General features: G+C 50.1%; 1 protein-coding gene across 2 annotated transcripts in view; it reads left to right on the forward strand.

The window, feature by feature from the left end:
• Window positions 1-4,781: 4,781 nt before the first annotated feature.
• The window catches only part of NSD2 (nuclear receptor binding SET domain protein 2), an 80,771-nt gene continuing 59,572 nt past the window's right edge, over window positions 4,782-25,980 (forward strand). The window contains exon 1 of one of the 2 annotated variants that reach the window (XM_066573028.1): window positions 4,782-4,903. The gene's annotated coding sequence lies outside the window, so the exon portion shown is untranslated. Of the gene's footprint in view, window positions 4,904-9,416; window positions 9,521-25,980 lie in introns of those variants that run through there. The other variant, XM_066573027.1, reaches the window with a different exon arrangement.

A 25,980-nucleotide genomic window follows, 5' to 3' on the forward strand; every position in this document is an offset into this window, starting at 1 on the left:
TTTGGGTCATTTTGGAAGAGTTGCCTTGGGCGACACATTAACTACATAAACGCTAATGAAACATTCCGGAATTCCACACGCGGATTGTGCCGTAGTTTTTGGAGGTGGAATTCGCGCATGTGAAAATTCCACCATGTGAACATACCTGTAGGGCTCAAATAATGAATTCCCACCTGAGGCACAGAGGCGGGCAGCACCGACGTAAATTAATGCAGCCGGGCTGGCTGACCTGGCGGGTCTACTAACTACTGTCTGCAGCGGGCCGCCTGCCTGTCACCTCACACACTCAGTACTGCTGCTGGGCGCTGGCCTAGATGCAGCCCAAGAGAGACTTGGAGGGGAGGTCGAGTTAACAACGGTGTTGGGCGGTTTGCCGCTACTTCGCTGAGGATGTCTCCAGGCCGGCAGCATGTCACATGATCAGCACAGTCCGGAGGTAGGACTACCAAGGGCTGGACCTACGAGGGGGCTTTCTGGCTTAGACTCAACCAGCATGGCTCCCTATAGGCTCTCCTCTCCAAAGTAACTCTCCTGCAATTTGGAACAGCAACAGCTGAGGCTCCTCCCCCTTGCATGCCAGTGTCTCTCTACTCTGTTACTCCACGGTCACACATAGTGGTAGTTGGGCAGGCAGGGTGTTGCAGTTCTTATACATAGGGTCAACACCATGTAGTTGTCAATGATTGCAGCCAACCCTGTGTATAATGGTGTGTAGCAGTCAGCCTACTGGGAATTAACTGCCAAACATTGGCTGGAGGGCAGGTTGGGGCGTGGATAGCCTGCAGCTCCTGAATATGCAGGACTAGTTCTAGGTCTGCCTGCTTTTAATTAAATGCAATTTTCTGCAAAACTTCAGCACAGATACATATAGCAGACATATCCCTGTAATCAGTGTGACTTTATGGTGTTCTCATTGAGAGCTGCATAACATGGTCACAGTCTCTTTAAAGTTATCCCTTATCTGCAGGATAGGGCATAACTAGCTGATTGGTGGGGATTCAACTGCTGGGAACGCCACTGTTCACTAGAATAAGGGTCTTGTATCCCCCGATAGACTGATAAAATAAATGGAGTTGTAGGGTACTGGTGTATCTTGTCTCCACCAGAAGAATGGGTGGAGACAAAATACATGCCCACAAGTGACGCCCAGAACTTGATTGGCTGGGCAGGAGAATGGGTGCCCATCATCTCCCTTCCCGCCTCGTGTCACTCACCCCTCCGCTGCTCTCCCTTGCCTCCTTCCCGGCTCCTGCGTTGACAGTCTCCTTGCTGCCGTCACATAGTGCAGCTATTATGTGAGGCCGGCCGGCGAGGAAACTGACAGCGGCTGACCAACTATGCTGGAGCAGGGAGGGGAGAAGGCAGAGCCCCTGGGCCAGTGACAGGTGAGGAGATGGAAGTCTGTAAATGGTGGGCACATTACAGCGCTGATGGGAGGCTTGTAGGGAATCTCCACGGGGGACGCACTGCGCCAGAGCCAGTACGCAACAACTTCCAGGAGGGGAGATGATGTTACAGCAGCTGAGATCAAATGGGGAGGGGGGAGAATGACAGCGCCGGAGGCAGGAGGGGAGATGGCAGAGCACTCGGGAGAGCTGAAGGCGGCAAGGGAATAATGGGAGAGCAGCAAGAAAAGTCACTTACAGGGTCACCAGCAGCAAGAGCGCACATGGCACCCTGGCAGGGGGAGAGTGACAGGGTCGGCAGCAGCGGAGATGGGATGTTGCATTCATGAAAGAGGTTGGGCACCCATTCTCCTGCCCAGCCAATCAAGTTGTGGGCGTTAGTTGTGAGCATGTATTTTCTCTTTACCCATTCTTCTGGTGGAGACAAGATACACCAGAATCGAGCTGCAGCACTCATGCTTGGCCACCGCTCCGTTAGTTTCAATGAGAGTGCCAGAGATTGCCGATCGCTTAAATTTGGCTATATTTGGAGCTTCCATTGAAACAAATAAAGGACTGGTTAAACACTGTTCATTTTGCCAGTCTATTGGGGGAGAGGAGGGGGGCGGTATCCCCAGCAGTTGGACCCGCCTCGATCAGCAAGTTAATGTCAACGGAATACGCTTTAACCATTAAGATGCTTGATTAGTGTTAACTGTGGCATCTAAATGGCCTGACAGCGGGATCCTGCCTTATTTATCTTGCGTGCTAATGTTGAAAAAAACCCACAATGCCAGAATTGCACTATTTTTGGTCACCCGGTCTCCAATCAAAAGAAAAACTGAGTAACAAGTAACTGAAAATTTGTATTACATCAAGATAGTACTAATACAAACTGCAGCTCGCCCTGCAAAAAAACAAGCCCTCACACAGCCCCATCAACTAGTTGGGGTCAGAAGACAGCATCTGCAAGTAACACCACTGCTGGATACCAGAAGATGGGCACATGTGCCAGGGGGCATCAACGTCAGGGGCATCAGCACAGTCTGTATGTTAATATCTGTAGCCACCTTACGATTAGTTTACACAGTAAAACATTGCGGACAGATTGCCTTAACCCCTTAGTGACCACCAATATTCCTTTTCACGGCAATCACTAATTGGCTTGGCTGACTACTGACAGCCAGACTCCTGCTGTAACAGCCAGGATCGGAGAAACCTCCTATCATGGCACTTTAACTATTTACATGCCACAATCAATAACAACTGCAGCAAGTAAGCAAATCAGAAGGGCAGGGGGCTCTTTCTGTCACCCATCGGCGTTTCCCAATGCGAATGCAAAGTACCATGTCTGCCATGTAGCTCTAAGGCCTCCTTCACATGTGCGACATGGCATTGCTGCGAGAAAATCGCAGAGATATCGCATCGCTGCGTCTTCTTGCGGCAATACCGCAATTTTGCAGAGCTGCAAAGTCGCATGTGACGCTAGAAAGTCGCGTGACTTTGTAGCATCACAAGGTGGGATTTTCGGGGGGGGGGGGTGCTTGAAATATAAGCCCTACCCCGAAAATAAGCTGTAACTGAAAGTTGAAAAAAAAAAAAAAAGTATGCATCACCTCTCCCGCGCTGTCCGTGGTGCCGCCGCAGCTTTTGCCCTTGGTGCTGGCATTAATCATCTTCTTCATCTTCTGGCTGGGGGTTGAAAAATCCCTGGCAGCTGGAAGTGATTGGCTGCCGCTTAGCCAATCACAGCCAGTGCTTGAAGAATGGCTGTGATTGGTTCAATCATTGCCATTCATGAACACTTGCTGTGATTAGCTAAGTGTCAGCCAATCACAGCCAGTGCTTGAAGAATGGCTGTGATTGGTTCAATCATTGCCATTCATGAACACTTGCTGTGATTAGCTAAGTGTCAGCCAATCACAGCCAGTGCTTCCAGAAGGCCGGGATTTTTGAATTCCCATCCAGAAGAAAAGAAGATCAGTGCTGGGACCTGGGGAGAAGCTGTCGCCGGGCTGACCGCCCGGGAGAGGTGATGTATGTGTATTTCTTTCCTGCAGTTAGGGCTTAGATTATAGCTTTGACAGAAGCATTTGCTACGGTCCAAGTTGCATCGCACCGCATGAAAACTGCGTTTTCGTGTGATGCGATGCAACAGGGAGGAAGGCTCCATAGGGAAAAATGGGCTACAAAACCTTGCAGGTATATCGCTGGACCCGCAAGGTTTGTGTGTCATTTTGTAGCATGCTACAAAACATTGCATGTGTGAAGGAACCCATAAGAAAGCACGGGCTTCACATACATGTAATTTGTAGAATTGTAGCAGCGCGACTTTGTCGCCGTGTGAAGGCGGCCTAAAGGTCCATTTACCAGGGACGAATGTTGTACAAACGATGCCGACACTCGTCCCTGTGTTTCCTGGCTCCTGTGATGTTGCACAGGAGCTAGCAGAGCAGGCTGGGTCACGGAGCGGCCAGCAGGGGGCGGGGTAGTGCAGGGGATTTCTCTCCTCTTTCTCCCCCGCCCCCCTCCATTGAGATAACACAGCGGCTGTTCACTACTGAACAGCCACTATTTAAACTGAATGGGAGCGAGGACACACAGAGACAAGCGTTGGGCATGGTTTGCCTGACATTCGTCCTGTGTAAATGGGCCCTAATAGACTGCTGCCATAGGCTTAGCAGGATGCCCTATTCTAGTGCCTGATCACATCCTCAAGCTCTCCAAAAGTAGGATCGAAAAAAGTTCAGAAGGTTTAATTTTTTAAAAAAAAAGTGAAGTTAAAGAAATCTATGCATTTCTCCAAACAAAAAGCCCTTTTAAATGGATCCAAATCTGCAGGTAACGGCAGCCCATAACGGGCACTGCCGTGTTCGCCTCGCGCGGTGAGCGCCATAACAAGGCTTTTAGAGAGGAACGCCAGAATTGCTATTATTCTTTCGTTCGCCTAGCAAAAAAACACCGCAATGAAAAGCAATCCAAAAGCGCCACGTACCTCCTACTGGTACCCACAAGACACCCGCCCCCACCGCTCCGCCGCCGGAGACATGGCGATGCCGCCACGCGGATTCTATCGTGTCTTTAAAAAAAAAAAAAAAAAAATTAAAGTTCCCCGTCTACTTATGTGAGCGGACATGTGGACGCTCCGTCAGTTTGAATTGCTGCGGAATGCCGTGGATTCCGCAATTCAAACTTAGTTGTTTGCAGGTGGCCTTAAGGGTCTACATTATACACAGGCCAGACCTGTCCCACAAAACAAGCTATGAAAAGGTCTGAAGGCTGACATGTGTTATGAGATGGAAGAAGTGCCCCCTGCAGGCAGGAAGCGGCACGGCCATATGTCACCCTGCTCTCCACTGACGCGCTCGGCGGTGACAACTCTCTGCCCCAGGCCACGCCCACTCTGACATTCCCGCCAAAATGCAGCGACGTGAGAGCAGCGTAGAGCGGTCCGCGTCCCCTCGCACATCCCTGTCGGTGTGACCGCTGTGCCTGGTAACGGGGATCGGTTGGAGGCGGTAAGTAGCGCAGGCTGTGATCGTTGTGTGTGGTCAGGAAGCGCCGGTTACATCACCGCTGGCTGCCCGAGCTTCCCCCGGTGGTGGTGACGTCACGTGGCTCTGGCTCCCCCTAGCTGTGGGTGGATGACATTGGTAATGACTGCGGGCAGCTGTGCGCACTGGCCATCCAGAGGACGTCTAGGAGGGGGTGGATGGATATACCCCTGAGCCCCGGTGTGCTACAGCTGTAGTCCAGCAGAGGGACACCGTCTGGGATAATAAGGACATTGTATCAATAGTAAGTCCTAGAGCAGAAAATGCAGACCGCGCAAAAGATGTGACGCTGCTGCTGCGTCCCGGGAGCAGACCGAGGCAGATCACAGATGCATCATGTGACCGACACCAGCAACGCATGATGATGGCATTTAAAGGGGCATTCCTGCCCGTTATGGAACTTTTATCAAGTTTGCGCCCATCTGCTTGATAGGTGAAAACTAATAGATGGCTGTGGACCCAACTGCTGGGACCCCGCTGACCCTGAGAACGGGGGTCCCATTTCCCCTGCCCTCCTCGCTGCTGCCCGCAGTGAGAAGGAAGTTGTATAGTGTGGCAATGGCGCATGCGGCTGCACCCATTTTCAGCGGGACTAGTGGACACGGAGTATAAAGCCCAGCAATTTCCACCCACCAGCCCCATTGAAATGAAGGGGATAGTGATTGCGTGCGCAAGTTCAACCTACGATCCACTGTGGGTGCGAGAAGCCACCCAGAAGGGAGAATAACAGAGGAATCGGGACCCCCTATTCTCTGCATCGGTGGAGGTCCGATTGGTTATACCCCCGCCAATCTATCAGTTTTTACATGGGACAGGAGAAAACTTGCCCTGTAACTGGAATACCCCTTTTAAAGGGCTCACCTATCCACAGCATTGGTGGAGGTCTCCCTGCCGAGACCCCCATAGATCTCAAGAATGAGGGCTCCACTGCCGCTCCATTCATCTCTGTGGGAGATCTGAAGATAGCACTCTGATCTCCGGCAGTCTCCTTGAAATAAAACCAGTTGCGGCACACAACCGCTGCTCCATTCATGGTGCATCCACATGGGAGAGATTTCCGCACAAGTCCCGTCCGTGTCCGAGACAGACCAAGCTCGCGCATAAAAGAAGCCATTCCATTCAATGGGTTTCTTCACACCAAGCGCTTAATTTTTTTTTCTCACTCGCATCAATGTTCCAAGTTTGAAAAGATTGCAACAAGCCCTATTTTTGTTTAATTCTTGTTCCAAAATGGCCCATTATTTGCTATAGCAGCAGGGGGGAAAAAAATGCATTTGCATGCCGTGCGATCAGCGTGTGTGTGTGATACATTTTTTACCATTCTAAAGGGGTTGCCTGCTCTCTTTTCCACAGATCACCTATCTTTTGGATAGGCCATCGGTAGTTGATGGATGGGGGTTCGCCGATCAGCACCCCCGTCCATCTGCTGTCCAGTTGGAAGTTGTCATCAGCGGACAGGGGAGGAAGTGCGGCTCCTGGATTCACTATCGTTGAAATCGCTGGGAGAGCCGCTCTGCTCCTCTCCTGATCAGGGGAAGCAGGAAGTGTAGAAGTGTGACGCTCGCAGAGATTTCAATGCCAGTGAAGCCGAAGCACACGCTTCCTGCGCTGACTGCTGGTTACATCACCTGGCCCACCGCACTGATAATGGGACGGATGATAAGCTAATGGATGGGGGTCCTAAGCGGCGGACCCCCTTACATCCACTACGCACATGAAAAATGCATGCACACCACCGGTCAGAAGCTTTAGAATTCACTTCCTTGAAGCCTTCCAGCTTCTTGTTGTCTCTAGTTCTGATAGGACCTAGAAGTAGGTTTTGGATCGTTGTCTTGCTGTAATATGTTCCCCTGACCGACTGGGCAGACGCCAGAGGGTAAAATCCTGTGGTCGCCCTTTCTGTCCAGTGTGCCAGTCACCAACTCTGGATTCAGCAGTCCCAGACCATCACGCTTCTTCCACATATGACTTATTTTTTGCTGCATGCACACGGGCACGCACGGATCCCGCACAGAATCTGCTGGCGACCCTGCGTACCTGTTCGGCGGCGGAAGAGCTGCAGGAGAGGGGAGGTGGGAGAGAGTTTAGTGTGACTGCTAAACTCTCTCCCCTTCTCCTCTCCACTGTTTGCAATGGGAGGGGATGGAGGCAGAGCCAAGCTCCGCCTCCTCTTGTTGCTGGCTACAGACAAGTTGCGGGAGCTTGGCTCCGCCCCTCACACTGCAAATGGCTGAAAGGGAGGTGAGCCGGCAAGGGAGAATGGCTCCCCAGGCCAGACGGCATTGTACGGCACCAGCGGGCGCACGTAAAACGTCTATGGCCGTGTAAATGGGCCCTCAGGGTTATAATTGTCTGTCTTTAGTTTATTAATTGCCTTTTTCTTGCCATTATATTAGCACTTTGCTCTGTCCCGAAGAGCTAAACTGTCCAAATCCTCCCCTAGAGGGTGTGGTGCAATCTGTTCCAACACTGGTTATATAGGTGCAGAGGGTTTGAAAGTAATCTACAAACGTTGAGACAGCTGTAGGAATAGTTTACGTCTACTTTCAAACCATAATTTGCTTTCTGTTCTGTGGAGCTGCTGTCCTTCATGTGTTCCCGCAAAAAGTACTTTGGTTAAAATCATAAAGTCACACTTGTTGCATTTCAGGTTAGAACTTCCTGTTTCCAGTTTTTACCGTACTCTTTAACCATTTCATGTTACTTGCTGGACTGCATTAATGTTAAAAATAACTGGAAAAATTGAGGAATTCCAAAACTCTTGACTGGTAGCGCACATCCATGCGGATCACTCCAGAATGCATCGCATATTTTCACAGACCTAGTTCGCAGTCACCAGTGTAAATGCAGACTCTGTTTTCCTCACTGCGGATCTTGTAGTGAGGAGAGGGGGACATGGAACATTGTCAGGATTGGTGGGGGCTCAGCATTAAGACCCCACTGATCACTTATCTTGATGATTCTGGCGTCCCGTTGCCATGACAACTAGCCAGGCCTCCGCAAATTTTTTTTTTTTTTAGCAGGGGTCAGATGATGAAAAACAGGGAGCTTCCGCCCTCTGTGAAAACCCTTTACACGCCACGATCAACATAGATCGCAGTATGTAAGCGGTTACCGGCTTCTCTATAATGTACCCAACTCTCGGCAGCTTGGTCAAGCTGGGTATGCCGAAGCCAGTCGGTCGTTGTGGGCGTTACCTCTAGCTCAGCCCGGGCACGCCCACACTTCCGGTGTCGACATATTACACTAATACCTTCTCACTTAAGCCTGCGAAATCAAGCAGCTTACTGCGCAATTTTGTGCAAACGGCGGCCTTCCATGTGCAGGTGTGTTCCAAAATGGGTTCTATTTGGCGCGCAGGTTTTTGCAGCCCTAAGTGCGCCTGGCAGATACAGCTGTTGGAAATAAACCCGCCCGATCCTTTCGTTCTTATCGAATTCTTGGCAATTGTCGGGAGAACAAAGACTGGGTGTAATAGCGGGCGTACGCTGGCATTCACACCTGTATGGCGGAGGTGCCCCACTCCGACCGTGGATCTGCGCAGTCAAACTCGCAGCATCATAGGGACCCAGGACTGTAGGGCCGCCTCACACGGCCATATTGGAATGGCGCTGTACGCCCGGGGGAGATGCGGCAGCAAATTACAATGCCTTACGCAATTCTACTTACGTCATCATGTCGGAATGGCGTAATCCGCGAGCGCACAATAGAACGCAGCATGTTCTCTTGTGCCGTGTCTGTATGCGCGAGAGCGCCCCCTGTTCTCTATTATCGCGTATACAACCGCAGCCCAGACGCAATGACATAGGGGGCGCAGCATACTGCACCTTATACCCCACACGACTTGTGTGTGTTGAGATCTCAGTGTTTCTCACAGACTTACAACAGTGGAATGCGCCCAAAGCCGCATCTGCCCGTGTGAACGAGCGCTGAATCCCACGGAGATCTGTGCGAATTCTGGAGAGCAGACACGCAAGCTCTGCCATGCAAAATGGGACCGAACAAGGAAACCCCCCTATTCTTCCAATAGTTGGTCCCAGTGGCTGTGCTGTGCGCTCAGGGTGGGAGAACCCATTTGACAAGTGTGGGGGGTAGCGTTATCCCAGTCACGAAGAGACTAAGAACCAATGCCAATAAAAATCCCCAAACCAGAAGGCTGCGCCCGAGCGGCGGTAACGGGAGCCTCAGCCGGTCTACGGGAACGGTATACGCGTTATGACTAATAACCCTCCCGCTGAGGTGTAAGGAGCTCCCCCAGCCCTGAAGGCTGTAGCGGCTGCTGGGAGACAAGCGGCGGCCGCCATCCTTCCTGCCTCCCTTCTCTCTACGTCACCTCACAAACGTTACATTTGAAATGTCCGGTTGTGCCGCCGCTGCCTCACAGCCCGCCTAGCCAATCAGAAGGCGGGCATTTTCCCGCGGGCAGCAGCGAAGAGAGGGGCGTGCCACTGGCTCTCTAGTGGGCGTGTCCCTGTGGAGGAGGGGGAGGGGTCTGTCGCCGCCGTGTGCCTGTCTCTCTCCATTGATTGCCAGCCAGGAGCTGCTCTCACCTCCGCGCGCACATCAGGATGCCACGAACAGGTCACTTCTCCTTCTTCTACCCCTCCCGCCCCGGGTGTCCCCCGCCAGAGCGGCCGTGCGTCGGGGGCGCCGGGCCTCCCAGCAGCCGCCTCAGGTTTCCCATGGAGGGAGGGGGGGTGATGTGGGCGGCTGGGCCTGAAACTTGGCGGGATCGCCTTTCTGCGTCTGTTCCCGAGGTGTAGCGAGGGCCCTGCGAGGGATCCCCCCGGGGCCGGTGCGTGCCGCGGCGGGGGTGCTGTCTGCTGGATGGGGGGGGTTACTGGCTGCCGCGGTGTACACAGTGTGACCTCTAGCACTCCTGCTGGTGCGGTATGGCCCTGCAGCCCAGCTTTCCCAGGGTCCTGAATGGCAGGGTGATGCCCGCCGCCCTGTTGACTGTCGCCCCGATGTTTACGTACAGACGTGTTTGTTGTCGGGGTGCGCAGAACGATCGCCTTGTAAATTGTATTAGTCCGTCGCCTCACTTTTTTTTCTTCCCCGTAATCGCACGGAATCGGTGCGCGCCAATTCCATCGCGGATGTTCACGTTGTTTTTGTTTTCTTACGCAGGCGTGCAGCGATAAAAAAGGAAGCGCTGCCGGTTTTTGTTTTCAATTGCCCATTCAAGTCCGTGAGTGCGGTAAAAAAAAACGGACTGCGCTTACACGGCGTAAATGGGATCCGTTTTTAATGCGTGTAACCATGGAGACCGTTAAAACAAAACAGGAGGTTCGCTGATGGTCTGTGTGCCTGCAAAAACTGCTGCAAAAATGTAACTTCCCCCCCCCCCCCTGGATTGCAATCGCCCGTGCGACTGCCGCCAGACGGTTGTAGGGCGCCGTGTACCGGGCACGTGTGTGTGATATATATATAATTTTTTTTTTTTTTACACGTGTTCTTAAAAGCCCGTAGAATCGTCCATTCCCCCCCCCCTATTTTATCGCATGTGAGCGCAGTCCGTTGTTATAGTGTCCCTATGGGGACACGAAAAACAGGCGCAAATAATGGATGCTGACGGCCGCGGATGGAAATCATCCCAGAAAATAGCAAAGAAAAGGGCAGTTTTTCACTGGGCAAAACGGCGCTGCCCCGTGTGCCCGCAGCTGCGGGTTGAGGCGTTTCGCTCGATAACATGCTGGGTGTAAACGCGTGCGGCGGCGGATCGTTAGATGTGCGTCGGTCGGATCTGTACTGCCGACCTCAGAAGTGCGGTTTGTCTGGCGTATCCTTTCGTATAAACAGGCGGCGCAATGAAAGACGCCGCGGGAGGGCTGTGTGAGCGCGCCGCGGGAGGGCTGTGTGAGCGCGCCGCGGGAGGGCTGTGTGAGCGCGCCGCGGGAGGGCTGTGTGAGCGCGCCGCGGGAGGGCTGTGTGAGCGCGCCGCGGCCGGCGATAATGAATCGGCTGATTCTATTGCTCACTGTGAAGCGAACGACGTACGTCGCCGTGTCACTGCTCGTTCTGACTTATCGTGCACATGGATGACCGCCACGTTGTAATTGCCGCCATGTTTATGATCTGCCGTTGTGTATGAACGGTGTGAGGGTGCGCTCCAGAGATGCGGAGCAGGCGGAGCGCGGCTGCAGGCGTGTACGGAGGGCCGCGAACCTGCCTGTAGGTAATAGTATGCGCCAATCTCAGAGATGTTGGATAACCCACTAATGATGCCGCGGTAACGGCGCGCCACTTAGTGATGATGTAAGGCGGGTAGATGCAGGGCTGGGTAAGTGACGAGGGGGAAATGGAGCTAGGCCGCATTCGCACAACCCATTATTCCCGTGCGCGTTACGCCTGATTGTAATACAGACGACGTGGAGACGGGACGTAACCAATAGATTCTAATGAGTTAACGAGCGGGTTTTTTTTTTTTTTTTTAAATCTATTTATTTAATTATTATTTTTTGCCCGCACAAATAGCGAGTTCGATAAAACCGCAGCAGACTTGGGCCGCAGCGCCATTATTTTCTATTGGAGCAGAAAAAAATTGCACTGGCATGTGGAGGCAGTTTTCATATGTGACTTTTTTTTCTTATTTTCTTTTTTTTTTTTTCACTTTTTTTTTGGATGAAATCAACATCCGTTTTTTTTATTGGCAGCGCTGCACGTTTTTTCGCAAATTGCATCCGTCTCGCCGGCAAAATCCCAGATTTGCAAGTGCGATATCGGTCACGCGTCTCTCGGACCAATATTGCACCCACACTCCCTCGGAGCGCGTTCACGTTGGCGTTACGGCTTTCCCTCGCCGTTCTGTTTTTGGAGCGTTCAGACAGAAACATTTCAGTTTTTTTTTTTTCCCTCATTGAATTCTGTGAGTTTTCAAAACAGACGGAAAACCTTAAAGTTCGCTTTCGTTCTGTTTTGTTTTGTTTTTTTTCTTCCAGAATTAATGGCGCGGTCTGCAGAGCAGGCTGTTAAAAACAGAACGGAAGCGGCCTGAAAGAGTTACGATTTTAACGTTTTTTGTTGTTTTTTTCTTTAAACCCATTAAAATCGATGAGGCAAAAATATGGAAACACTTTGAAATTCCTTTTTTTTTTCTGCTCTAAAATGAGACGGAAAGCCCTGAGCGTTGGCAGAGAACCACCCCTGTACTGTGGGAAGGCAGAGGGCACCTGCTGGCAGCTACTCTCCTCCATGCACTGGCAGGAAGAAGAGTTGGCACTAGTTGGGGTGTTTTCGCACTCCCTCCATGACTGATGACATCGTTCCCCAGAGCCACCAATCACATTCTGTCTTGCGTTGGATAGATGAAAGCAGCCACCTGATTGGTTGCTGTGGGGGAACTACTCCACATTTCGTTTGGCTCCGGGTCGGTCTGAGAAAGGGCTGGCTTTTGGGGAGCGCACAGCATGTTGGGGCGTCTCAGGGTAGTCCTTGCTGGGCAAGACCCAAGTGGGGTCCGGATTGTAGGGGGTTAATCTACTAGGAGGTGGTTGGCGACTAGCGTCTTTGATTGGCATGTATTGGTCTCTGGGTGTTTTGTCACCGTGCCCAGCCGACTCTGGAGGTCCCCATAGGTGGATGTCGGATTGTTTTTAGCTGATTTTGCTCTTTTTTTCTAAGTTTGGAGAATTTTACCGACCGCGAGGCCTAAAAAGTAAGACTCGTAAACGAGAAACATTAAGCTTGTTTGTCGCGGTGCGTCACCTGCATTGTTTCCTGCGGATTTCCTCCCTTCAGCTGTGAAGTGCGCTGCGGATCAGCGCTAAATTTTGCGACAAGCTGTGCAGATTTTTATGTGGATTTGCTGCAGATTTTTTTTTGCAAAAATTCTGCAGCCAATTGCTGGATGTGAATGAGCCCCTGGATGGGTTTTCCTTTTTAGCACCGCAGCTTCTGGCTGATTGGCTGCAGCAGCCTACGACGTCCCATAAGGCCTCAGCAGTCGATCGCTGACAGATCTGCTTGTAGAAGCTCCCTAAAGGCTTCTCTCATTACAGACGTTTATACGGATGAGTCCTCGTCGCACTGAGGGGGCGGAGCATGACACCACCAATCAGAGGACCACAAAGACAGAATCCCAGCCAATCGCGCCCTTTTCCGAACAGCCGCATTATAAACCGCTGACTCCCCCCGAGCGCAGTAGATGCGGGGGTCTGATGCTTTTAAACTCCTGCCATAACTTTGCAGTCTCCCCCTACTGTCTGCGTTCTCCTCTGTGCATGAGATGCCATGCTTTGCACTGCTGTCTGCATTACTACAGTTGGGGGGCCCCTTTTGACGTTATTATGGGGGTCCTATGAATTCTAGTTTCAGCGTCGTGTTCTTTAGCTGCGGTCAGCCGGCTGTAATATGACAGCTTTTTATTGCATCTGTCCGACAGACTAAAAACAAGTTGGGGTGCTTTCACGCCTGCGCTGGGGATCCCCTTTTTCTGCTTTGAGTAGGAAAGGGGAATCCCCACAGCCGAACGGTTCAGTCTCTGGATGCAGCGGGCTCCCTTGACTGTAACGGGGTCCGCAGCGCTGCTTGGTATTTTCAGCAGCATCTGCAACGGAATCCTCAGTCGAAGGTTCCGCCGCAGATGGGAAACCACCCTCAGAGCGCCATAGATGCCAGCTGTGACCTACCTCCGGTTCCCAAGCACCCCGGGGGTATGCATGTCACCGCTGGCTTGGCTCCTCGTTGGGGACGTTCAGGGGGGCCTGTTTTCCGTTTGTCTACATCATTCGGGTTTAGTCATACAGCAGAATTTTCCATGTGAATTTCGTCTTAAAAACCAGGTCACAATCTCCGTCTGCGGCGGAATCGCGCGTGTATTTTACACCATTGACACGCAGCATACGCACGCAGTGGTCCCTTTTTTACGGAACGAAATTTCATACGCCTGTGTAAATGCGCTACACATGGCCAAACCACGGTGTTCGATGTGGTTAACTCGTGCAGCTACGGGCCATCCCTGGGGGTCCTATCCGGGATTGGACCGTGGCCCCTTACTTGGTAACGATCACTTGCAAGCAGGAAAACGTAAATGCGCATTTTTTCCGATGCACTCGGCGGGGCTCATCTATTTACACATCCGCTGATTGCTAATATAACCGTTCCCCAATCTATTTTTTGCGCTCCTCCTGGAGTATATCTATCCGTTCGTTCTACTCTATGGCCACATGTCACTCGGAGCGGTTCCGTAACGTCCCGGCGGCGGCATTTGCACGGCGGCGGGGTTGTCTAGCGATCTCCTTGCGGTTGTATAAGCGATCGGCTCTTGGTACTTGCTTGTATCTGTGCTCGGCGGTTCAGTGTTTGCTCGTAGACGAGTCGGCGGTGTCGTTAGCGGACGCCATGTTCCACGGATCTCGGCACTGCAGTCTGCGCGGAGGATATGTGAATAATAACTTGTAGCTGTGAAGGAATGCTAATATATAAAGAGCGGCTCGCTGTGAGATCTCGCTGAACGCAGGCGGCAAACAATACAACCCAGAGCTGCAGAAATATGGAAACGCATCTCCTCATCCCAGGTTGTATCGCACGAGCAGGATCTTATGTCTAGCACCGATCCCCATCAGATTTGTATTGTTTTACTACTTGTTGTTTGTTAGGGGCCGAGGCACAAAAACAACTGCGTCTCTGCACCCCTCCGTTCTCCTTGAGGAGCTTGTGCTCTCCCGGGCCGGGAAGCGTGCCACGCCAGCTGCCTTGAAAGTCCTGAGTAGGGTGAAAGTTGAGCAGCTATTAGTCATGCTTGATCCGGGGCCGGCTGGTCTCAGGGCCGCTGGATGGGGGAGAGGACAATATTGGATGTGTCTTACTCTCTGGGGGGATCGGGGCTGAGGAATCCCATTCTGTATGGCTTCATTGGTCTTCAGTGATGCAGATTACAGATGGGCCCGGCATGATGGGAAGTCAGGAGACGGACTAATCCGATTTCCTGTGACTCAGGGGGAGTCATTTGTTTCTGATCATTCCTCTTGGAGATCTAACGGGACGGGGTCAGCGGTCGGGGGTGGTGCAGATATGGATTTCGGGGTTGTGGTATGATTGTGGTTTGCTCCTGGCGGCTCATTCATCCTAATCACCAGGACTAGTAAGGGTGCGTTTATACATGCCAATGTCTCACGTGAGTTTCGTCCAATTGCGATATGGATGGAAATCGCACAGGAAAATAACCCATTGATCTCAATAGGTCAATTTACATAGGCAATTAAAAAATATATATATATTATTTTTTTTTTGGGTTCCGCAAAAATTCTGCGCGGATTTGCTTTAAATGGTAATTTTTTTTTCATGCAGATATCCGCACCCATTGCTAGCAATGTGATAGTAATGTGGCGAATCTCCAGTAAAATGCAGCATTCCGCGTTTTTTCTCCCGCGCGTGAAAAACGCAAATCTATTGAAATGCCATCCGCGGGTGCAAAATTCAATTTAATTGACCGCGGATGGCCAATGATTCCCTATGGGCAAAATTGAATGTGAATTCTGCAGCGGAATCCACAAATTAATTTTGCTAGTGGACATGAGGCCTTACGCCGTTGATGGATGAACATGTGCCGGCCACATTTATGCATCTGTAATATGGACTGGTGTCCTGGCTTGACTTACAGGGGGTGGACAAAAATATGGAAACGCCAAAGCTGTAGTCTGCTTTTTTTTTTTATCACAAACCTACACAATAATCATCTGTCACTCATTACACATTTCCGTCCACGCTGGTGTTTGTCGGATGCGGTGTTTCCAATCTTACTGTACGCAGTCATAACCTTACATAGTGCGCCTCAGCAAAAACGTTTGCTACCTTTGTTAAGGCGACATTGGAATTCTATCAGCTCTGCCATGATTCCCGCACAACTGAGCAAAACGCTGTCTTGAAGACCAGTGACGCTCGCCACGTGTTGGCGCTGTCATACAGATCGTTGCACCGCCAACTAGCTCCGCTGTAATCATGTATGGATCCCAGAGCATTAGGAGAGATCCGCATGGGATTTTACTCATTAGCGTTGAGCTGACCTTTTGATATAGTTAAAATGATCTGGTAGTATTGTGAAATCTGATTTATAATCTCGTGTAATTTAAGGCATGTGTTTTTTGTTTTATACAGTGTTTCCATATTTTTGCCCTATCCCTGTATGAGAATAGTAGGAATTAATGATGCTCACAGTCTGGGTCTGGATACCTGCCGTCCGACTGGGGCACATAAATGTGATCAGAATATGTTCATCTGTCAACTGTCTTGGTGTTTCTTGAATGTGCGCATTGTCCGTATTTGCACCAGCAGCGCATTGGGCTATGTTCACACAGTGAAATCTGATGCACACATTTAGCCTCTTACATTGTGGCAGAGAATCCGCAGCTGTGATTCCGCAGGCGGATCTATCCCTGTCTATAGAAATTCTGCGCACAGATTTTGCCTGACACGGATCCACGGGAAGCGACAACATATCTCTTGGCGCCACAACTCGTCAGAAGTTCGCACGTGGATTTTGCCCATTGAAAAGGCTACATTAATAGCAAAATGCGTGGCATCAATATGAAGCTTAGCTGCAGATCCCACCTAGAAAATTGCACGTACGAATCTGCTGTATGGGGAATACCTTAACCCCTTGATGACCGCCCGAACGTCTTGACGGCAGCTACATCAGAAGCTTGGCACGGGACTCCTGTGCCAGGGAGAGCAGGCACTCGGCTGTCAGATGGCAGCGATGACTAAAGAAACCGTGTATCCCCTGTGTTTGACCCTTTACATGCCGTGGTCAGTGCGACCACGGCATGAAAAACGATGGCAGAGGAAGGGGGGCTCTATCTCTCACCCGCCTGACCCCTACGATGTGATCACGGGGTCCCAATGGGTTGCTATGGCCCCCCGAAGGTTTACCCCTGGCTGAGCTTCACAGGCTTTCTAATGCACTGATGTCTAGTAGTGTATTAGAAGAGTGATAAAAGATGGCGATAATCAGGTCCCCCAGTGGGACAAAAATAAAAAGTATTAAAATTGTTTTTAAAAAATGTCAAAAACCTCACCTTTCCATCGTCATACTATGTATTAGAAAAAGACCACAGGTGGTATCGCTGCAACTGTAATGACCTGCGGAAAAATAATTAGTACGTATTTTACCTGCAGAGTACAAGTTACGGAAAAATAAAATCTGACCAAAATAGCTAATTTTGCCTATCTAGCCTTACAAAAAACAATAGAAAGGGATGAAAACGTCGTATAGATCAACCAATAGTACCAGTAAAAAGGACAACGGAAAAAAACCTTTTATACAGCACTTTTGACTAAAAAAAGAAAAATGTTAGATTTTTTTTGAAAAGCTTGAAAAACATTTATAATGCATGGTGAATGTCGTTTAAAAAAAAAAGCAGAATTGCAGATTTTGTTAATTTTGCTTCTAATTTGCAACAATATCCACCAGTCAGTGCGGATGCGCCTGCGCTCACACGGCGGGACTCACTGGGGAACATTCTACGTGAATTCCGCCTCTAAATCCAACATGCACTTCTCTTTCCGCAGTTTTTTCTCAGATTCGCATGCAATATTTGCCCGTTAATGCAGATTTCCGAATCGGATAATCGCGTTTCTGCATCAAAAGGTTGATGATAACAGAGCAAATTCTGCATGCAGGTCTGAGGAAAAAAGGGACAAACATGCAGATTTTGACATGGATGTTAGAGGTGGAATATTCCCCCGTGTGGCTATACCCTGCGGGTGTGTTGGCATGACAGAACCCGCCTGTAGGAGTGGCAGAGCACAGGAGCCTCTCTGAGGGGCACGGCGGGGGGAATCGGTTTCATAAGTTATACTGTGGACAGGTGATAAAACTTTATTCTGGGACGCCCCTTAAGCTGGCCGTAGATGGTGGTTGGCCCAAATGCCCGTTCAGCTATTATTCCCCCCACCCCTCTACATAGGTATGTATTCTAAGAGGGGTTAAGCAGTGGGCAAATACCTGGCAGCTGCTTATGTACATTTACAACAAAGGGGTGGGGTGTGCTGAAGTCCATCACGTCAGACCAGTCATTCTCCCAGCATCCGCTGTCTACAGAATGGGGATACCCCCATAAGCATTAGCTGGCCACCGCCTGGAGGAGATATGTTGAGGCTTTGGGGGTAGTGCTTCAGTTTCCCATTTCGCTGTCCGGTGGCGTTCTTCATCAGCCGCCAGTTTGCCTGGCTACATACATACTGCTAATGCTCCCTCCCGCTTATTCGGATGGGATCTGTACCAGTAATCCGCTCCTCCTGTCGCTCCGTTCTAAAGTCAGACTACAGCATTCTGCATATCTTGCAAGTACTTTCTAAGTTGTTGGTAACTTTGCACCAAGTTGGGCTGATTGCATCCAGACGAGCCGCTCCTGTAACATAAAGGCCCAATGCACATGGGCGGATTTACATTGTAGAATCCGGACTCCGCTGCAAATACCGCCCATAGACATGCTATGGAAAATCGCTTTTCCATCACCACAAGCGGAGATCGATTGTAAATTTCCGCTTGCAGAGAGAAAATTGCAGCATGTTCTATTGCGGCACGGCATGTTCTGTACTGCGCCGGCCGCACAGAAAAGAACCATCCGGACAGGTACGGAGGGTCAGATTCCGCTGCAGGATCGCTCATGTAGAATCCGACCCGGCCGTGTGCATTCGGCCTTAGGCTAGGGATACTTGGTGATGACAGATCACTATGCAGCCCTGTGACACCGCCATGGCAGGCAATAAGGTCATGGTGCAAGCCGCAGGTTGCAAACAATCCATCCTCGGTGCATCTTACAAAACCTCCGCAGATCACAGCAACCTGCCACTCGTCCCATGACCTTATAGACTTCAATGACCGTGCAAGGTCGCCCAAAGTCTGTGTAGCCCCAGACTCTTATTAAAGTGGTATTCCCGGTTGATCGGTTGCAGTCTGTCGCTCTTGCTCCCTGCGAACATCCGCATCGGTGGTCAGGGCTGGAAGCCTAACAAAAGGCTTAGTGGGAGCGGCCAATGTGGGTGTCCGGCCCCAATGATCTCTGGGAATCCCAAGCTTCGGACAGGTCAATGTAAATGTCAAATTCCTGGAGTATCCCTTTAACCCTTTCCAATCCAGTGTCTGACCTCGTCCGACATTGCAGCTTTGCAGGGTAGTCTCAGTGTTGGACGAGGTCCGGCACAGGTTTCTAACACTCTGCAGGACAGAGCTCCGATGTCAGAGGCTGTTGTGCATAGTGCAATATACATTTTATTACATTAGATAGATATCCATCCATCATTAAAGGAGATGTCCCGCGCCGAAACGGGTTTTTTTTTTTTTTAACCCCCCCCCCCCCCCCCCCCCGTTCGGCGCGAGACAACCCCGATGCAGGGGTTAAAAAAACCACCCGCACAGCGCTTACCTGAATCCCGGCGGTCCGGCGTCTTCATACTCACCTGCTGAAGATGGCCGCCGGGATCTTCTACCTTCGTGGACCGCAGCTCTTCTGTGCGGTCCACTGCCGATTCCAGCCTCCTGATTGGCTGGAATCGGCACGTGACGGGGCGGAGCTACACGGAGCCGCTCTCTGGCACGAGCGGCTCCATAGAAGACTGCTGAAGACCCGGACTGCGCAAGCGCGGCTAATTTGGCCATCGGAGGCCAAAAATTAGTCGGCTCCATGGAAACGAGGACGCCAGCAACGGAGCAGGTAAGTAAAAAACTTTTTATAACTTCTGTATGGCTCATAATTAATGCACAATGTATATTACAAAGTGCATTATTATGGCCATGCAGAAGTGTATAGACCCACTTGCTGCCGCGGGACAACCCCTTTAAAGAAACCAGAAATGAATAGTCTTGTGTAAATGTACGTTAGAGTAATATATATATATATATATATATATATATATATATATATATATATATATATACATATACACACACACACACACAGGATTATTATAGATTATCTCCCCGATGTATAACGCTCAAAACTCGGGTTTAATTGTCAAAAAAATGGCTAATAAAATAATCACAATGGTTCATTTTTGTGTTGAGTAATTCCATGGAATCCACAGTTTGCCACCCAAATTAAGCTGAGAGCTACGGGCAGTGCGGGGGGCAGGGAATTGGATCGAGAGGGTTAAAGGTTATATCCACCTTTTTGAACAATGGAAATTGAAATCCTTCCTAGCATTTAGTTTCTACAGCTCCTATGCGGGCGATGCATCTCCATGGCAACAGCCTGTTTCTTTCATGCGCCCCCTACTGTCTGGGAACGCACATTTGGTAGGTTAATCGGATATAGCGGACAGATGGAAGGAGGTCGGACTGCACACTCTGTCGGTGAGGATGAGACCTGCCAGCGGGTGGCGCTTCGGCGTGGTCACTCTCAGTGCCCCTGCTGAGTTTTGACTGCTGCCTAGGAAGACGCGGCCATTGTGCGTGTGGGAGGGGACTAGTGGAAATGTTCTACCATGTTGCCGAGTCGGGGCTCTGCGGCGTCGCTCATCAGTCCGCGTCGGGTTAGTGATGACCATATTGAAGTGGCAGGGTATTATGTGAGTTGTGTCCGCCTCTGGGTTCATCCATCAAAGCTTAAGCCGTAGATCTTGAGTCAGTATATTGTTATATACATGGATGACATGGCGGTAGAGACGCAGAAGAGTTGCCATGCCTGGCTGTTGCCGGCCCGCGTCACTGCTGCTTAGTGTAAGCGCTTTTGATCCCTTCTGCTGCCAGACATTATGCTAATCGCGGTTCACGGGCGCCATTGTATGTGCTTTTGTCATGCATTAAAGTGGACGAGTAAGACGCGCTGCAGTCCATGGCCCGTCAGTGAATAGGCTCGTGGACCATTATGGGTCTTTGTAATGCACTGACCGAAAAGATGGCCGCCCAAGGGCTTCAGTAGCTTCATACCTCGCTAGATTGTCCGCAGTGGATAATTACGTTTTCTTCGAAGGGTTCCCCTATAGTAAGCAGAAGGCGCTGTCTTTCAGTAATTGGCTGGAGTCTGTGGTGGAACAAGCGTTCAGTTTCCCAACAGTGCCCCTGCAGGTGATATGAAGTATTACACGTTATTGATTAGAAACCTCCATGATCTCTGCAGACAGTAGACGGTATGGAGGGCATCGATACCCACCTGCATTGGCTGCAGGTAATGGCAGTAGGTGCAGAGGATTATGGGTGGTGCGTCCGCACGTACTGGGATTGGCAGCATAGTTTTTTGCTGTGTGGAAAAGGGCGCTCTCACATCTGCGTCTTTTACCGCATATCACATGTGCGGGTTTTGCGTGCGTAATACACGGTAACTAACTTTACATTACTAGCCATGGTGCCTCTCGCACGCAAATTGCGCATGAAAAAAAAGTGGCACGCTCTATCTTGGCGTCAAGATGGCGTATGTGGATTTGTCGGCATGCAGAAGTTCCCAATGTGCTGCTGCTGCTGCCCGCGTGATATGTGCCAGCAGTAACTGGTGTGAGAGCGGCCTGGGGCGTCCGACGCACTAGCGGGTTTCTGTCTGCATGTTGATTAAAAATCCGAATGCCGCGCGGACAGTCCAAGTACCTGTATTCTGCGGGACGACACACGGCATCGCGGCTTTTCATGCAGACATAGACTGCGTGAAAAAACGGATTGCACGTATTACTGTGATTTACAGATGGCACTCGCCCATTCAAGTCAGTTGAGATAGAAAGAAAAAAAAAAAACGGATCTCGCACGGATGGCGTCCGTGTGCTGTTTGTTGATAAAGAGATTGTGGTTTGTTTTTTTTGTTTTTTTTTTAAATTGAAATTTTTTAGTTTTTTTGCGGATGCTTAAACAGAATGGCGGGTGTATTAAAAAAAACGGCACGCAGAGCAAATATGGAGGCCGCACAGAGGGGAAAATGTCAGATTGTTTCACGCAAGTGCGCACCTCGCCGAACGCAGATTGTGATGCGGATTTGAAAATGACTTTACAGCAAATCTGCAATAACATACAAATGTAGCCGCGCGGCTCGCCCCGGCGGAGTATTCCGCTTCGTGCCGCTTTAGCATGCGTTGCGTGTGACAGCCGTCCCGTGGTGAAGCGATTACACGGTGTTCTCCTTGGTGTTAAAGCACCAAAAACCTTGCAGCCGAGTCCCTGTGCGGTTGCAGCAGCGATGGCCTTCATTATTTGGAAAATAACGCTCGGTCATAGCGCCCCCTAGGAGGCTACTACAGGACCTGCTGCTGGCAATATCTGCAACTTGGGGCTTATTCACAAACCAATGGTTTCCATCAGAGGAGGTGGTGATGATATGGTACATAAAAATCACCGCGGTATACGGCGTATGAGAATCAATGTACGTTTATTGGCGCCATTTACCACTTACTATGCGCACGTAATATACTAATGTGAACCCCGCCCAAGTTCCCTTGATTTCGGTGGGATTTTTGGCGCACGTTCTGCTCAGTTCAGTTGCATCTGATTTTTTTTTTAAATCTGTTTCGTAGACAGAATAGCGCAGCGGTTTACAAGCAGGTAGAATGTAAGTATCACCCGGGCGGGTAACGCTCGTGTACGATCACCATGAGGATATGTGGTATCGGACTCCTTACGGCACTACTGCGGTATACGGCGTATACCAGACCAGCTGTAGATGCTCTGTGCAGCACTGTATACCATACTGCTGTGGGTGAGCCGAGTATCCCGTGTGTCGGGTCACGGTCGGATCAGCAGAACACGCTAGTAATTTAGTAAGCGATCATCGCTCCTGTGCATAAGCTCAGGAGCGCTTGGGACATGAAAGCGCCAACAGTCAACTTGTGGCAAAGTACCCTGAAGTTACACCGCATGGGTGCGAAAAATACATATATACTGTAGTAACAAAGGGCATGGGTGCCTTCACATTGCAGAAGCACTCCAAAAATAACACTATGCAAATGGGTACTATTAAAGGGAACGGATGTAGAGCAGATCTGAGTTATTACTCCTCATGACAACACTTCCTGCCTGCCCTCGATGGGACATGAACTTGATCCATACAATGAGGCACATTTATTGGTTTACCTCAGTTTTTGGCGTAGAGAAGTCGCAAAATTTTGCACAAATGGCGAATTTTGCGAATATTTGTGACTTGTCTTTGGTCTGTGCCAGACTGCCACTTTCTGGAAAAGTGCATGTGGCCAACCTAGACCAGTAGGCTTGTGTATAATTTACGCCACACAGGTACGCCGGACCAGGACCAGGCTGTACATTTCTCAGGAGGCACATGGAGCTGCCGAGATGCTGCGAGTACATGAGTAAGCATCTACCTCTTTGTGTATCCCTACACGTTGGAGTTGCAGGGCTTAATAAACTCCCCAATGTAACTTGTGACTAGATTGAATATGTTCCGAACACAGACAGGGAGTGTTATCATGGGGATATCAAGTAGAAGCATTGCCTGTTTCATGTCTAAAACTTGCAAATAAGGGAGATGGAACAATACCTCCACAGCGCCACCTATTGGAAGGCAGCATTCCTTCAAGCCAAAGTTAGACTCTTTATACAAGCCTTGTAACCATTCCCAGTCATTGTTACAAGGCTTGTATAAAGAGTCTAACTTTGGCTTGAAGGAATGCTGCCTTCCAATAGATGGCGCTGCAGAGGTATTATTCCATCTCTCTTATTTGCATATTACCCAGAGGAGCATGGGTGGCCTTATAAGTCTCCTCACTCACAGTCTAGGCGCTCTCCCTAAGGAGAAAAGATAGCAATTCAGGTCTAAAACTTAACGCACTTTAGTAAAGTATTAAAGGGGCGCTCCGCCAAAACATCCCCCAGCCAAGGCATAAGTGGTGAATATACCCTCACTGGGGGTCTGACTACTACTAGCACCTCCACTGGTCACAGCAGCTGCGGACCCCCTAGTAATCAGAGTGGCAATGTGCATGCGTTGCTACTGGCAACAGAGCTGCCCGAGTGACGCAACCCACTATCTCCCGCAGTCTCATAGAAGTGAATGGAGCGGTTATCACAGTACGCACCGCCCATCTGTGCGGGGTCCAGGTTCTCCGATTCCAGCGATCCTCCTGTGGATGGGGTGATAAAGGTGTTGGTGAGGTAACCGATGCGGCAGCCGGCCCATCCTAACTACAACCCCCATCCTTCCATGTAACGCTGCAGCCAAGAATCTATGAAAGAGTTGCTGAAAAGAGCGAAAAAACGTATCAGCCAAAAACGTGTAACATTGGCGCGTCCTTACACCAATAACGGGTGGATGGAGCCCTCCTCCAGGCGCGGCGGTTCAGTAACGCCGCATGTTGGTTCTGGGATAAGTGTATTTACGGGCTAATGCGGAGTCCTGCTCCCAGCATGCCGTGCGGTGGAGACATTAGTAAGCGATCTCGCTGGCTTTACATCCAGTCTATATTAATAGCTCACAAGGTATTCCGCACTTAATAATTCACAGCTGAAACCCCATCCAGTCCCTCCTGTCAGCGTCCGCCGCGCCGTCCCCCTCACACTCCGCAGCGGGGGCTTCAGATGCGGCACACGAGACGCCACATTTGCATTTTGTTGTTTTGTGTCATCTTTTTTTTATTTTTTTATTTGAAGCGTTAATTAGCATTCAGTAAACTTATTAGTTTGCATTGCATTATCTCAGCGCTATAAATCCTAATCGTGCGTTCGCTTCCGCTCTGATTGGTTTCCCCTGTAGGCAGCCACACTGCAGCCTTCTGAAGATCCCCGTTAGCAGTAGAGGTTGTTCCCTGCTGATCGGTGAGACCCCTCCAACCTCCAGAACAGGGGTCCCGTGCCGTCCTCTGCCTGCCACTGCGGGGTCGGTGACATCCGAGTGATTGGAGTGCGGTGAAAGCGCCATTCGTTTCAACGGGGCTGACAAATACTCGAGCGCTTGCCTCCGTCGCGCCGTTATCTCTGTGGTCCCATCGAAGTGAATGGAGCTTCAATGTGACCAGCGCACTGTTTTGGGTTTGGAAGACTCTTGTCTTACGTTATTGTAGGGGGCTTATATTGACACGGGCGAGGCCCATGTGAGTTTTGCGCATTGCGAGACGCAGAAAACTCAGAGCGAATATACATTCTATTATTTTGAATGGACCTTTCAGTCGTCCAGAGTCTGGGGTATATATGGCTGCTGTAGGGCAGAGGAGTTAGACTATTTCCCGATTGCTAGCCGGCACTTTGGTGGATTGAAGGACGGTCCCTGGGAGGTGTACCGTAGAGTCGGCGGTTATCCTCTGGGCTGGCTGTCCTACCTGGAGGCTGTAGATGGGATATTCCTCCTCTAGTAGGTAGCGGATGACTGATCTGTCATGCACCTGATGGCGGCATATTACAGATGACCCTATTTAATATACCGGACCCTCACAAGACCCGTGCCGGGTAGGTCTGTGTAATACTGCATCATGCTTATTCTAGCTGTCCATGTACAGCGGCGCCCCTATATGCAGCGGGCGGCCCTCCAGAGGACTTGGTGTCTCCAGCCGTCTTCACATCTACAGGAAAGTAGTGATTACGCTGCACTTTTCGGTTTAGACCTTGACGGACCCCAACAAGCCCCTATTTTACGTCACTGGGTTTGTCGGTTGCCTGCTTTGTCTGTTGTAGAACTCATCCGGCGCGGTCACGGATAAGTAAGCGGAAACCTTGGCGCATACGTAAACGTAGGCTTTTAAAGTGACGGGCATACGCTTCATGTATACACTGGAGGAGGGCGATGGTGTATGACAGATGTATCCAGAGGTCAGAGGAAGTGTCCGTCCTGCTTCTGTAGGACTTGTATGGGAGCAGCGAAAAACAATTGTGAAATAGTCTAGTCAGCACCTATATTCTATACAGTAAATATGTAGGGCTGGGACATTTCGACAAAATTTGAAATCCAGTTTTTCGATTTATTTATTTTTTTAGTACAATTTTAATCTTTTTTTTTTTTCTTTGCTGTTTAGCTAGCTAAAAATACCAAGACACTTTTTTTCATTCCCAGGAGGGAATTTCACACACAGGACTTCCTTAACATGTACTGGTTATCAGAATTGAATACGACACTTCTGATAAATATACTTCTAGCAACTGCTGTGTATGTGATTCGCTTATGTATGGGGTATGAATG

This window comes from Eleutherodactylus coqui, chromosome 7 (genome assembly GCF_035609145.1).
Source record: "Eleutherodactylus coqui strain aEleCoq1 chromosome 7, aEleCoq1.hap1, whole genome shotgun sequence".
NCBI lineage: Eukaryota > Metazoa > Chordata > Amphibia > Anura > Eleutherodactylidae > Eleutherodactylus > Eleutherodactylus coqui.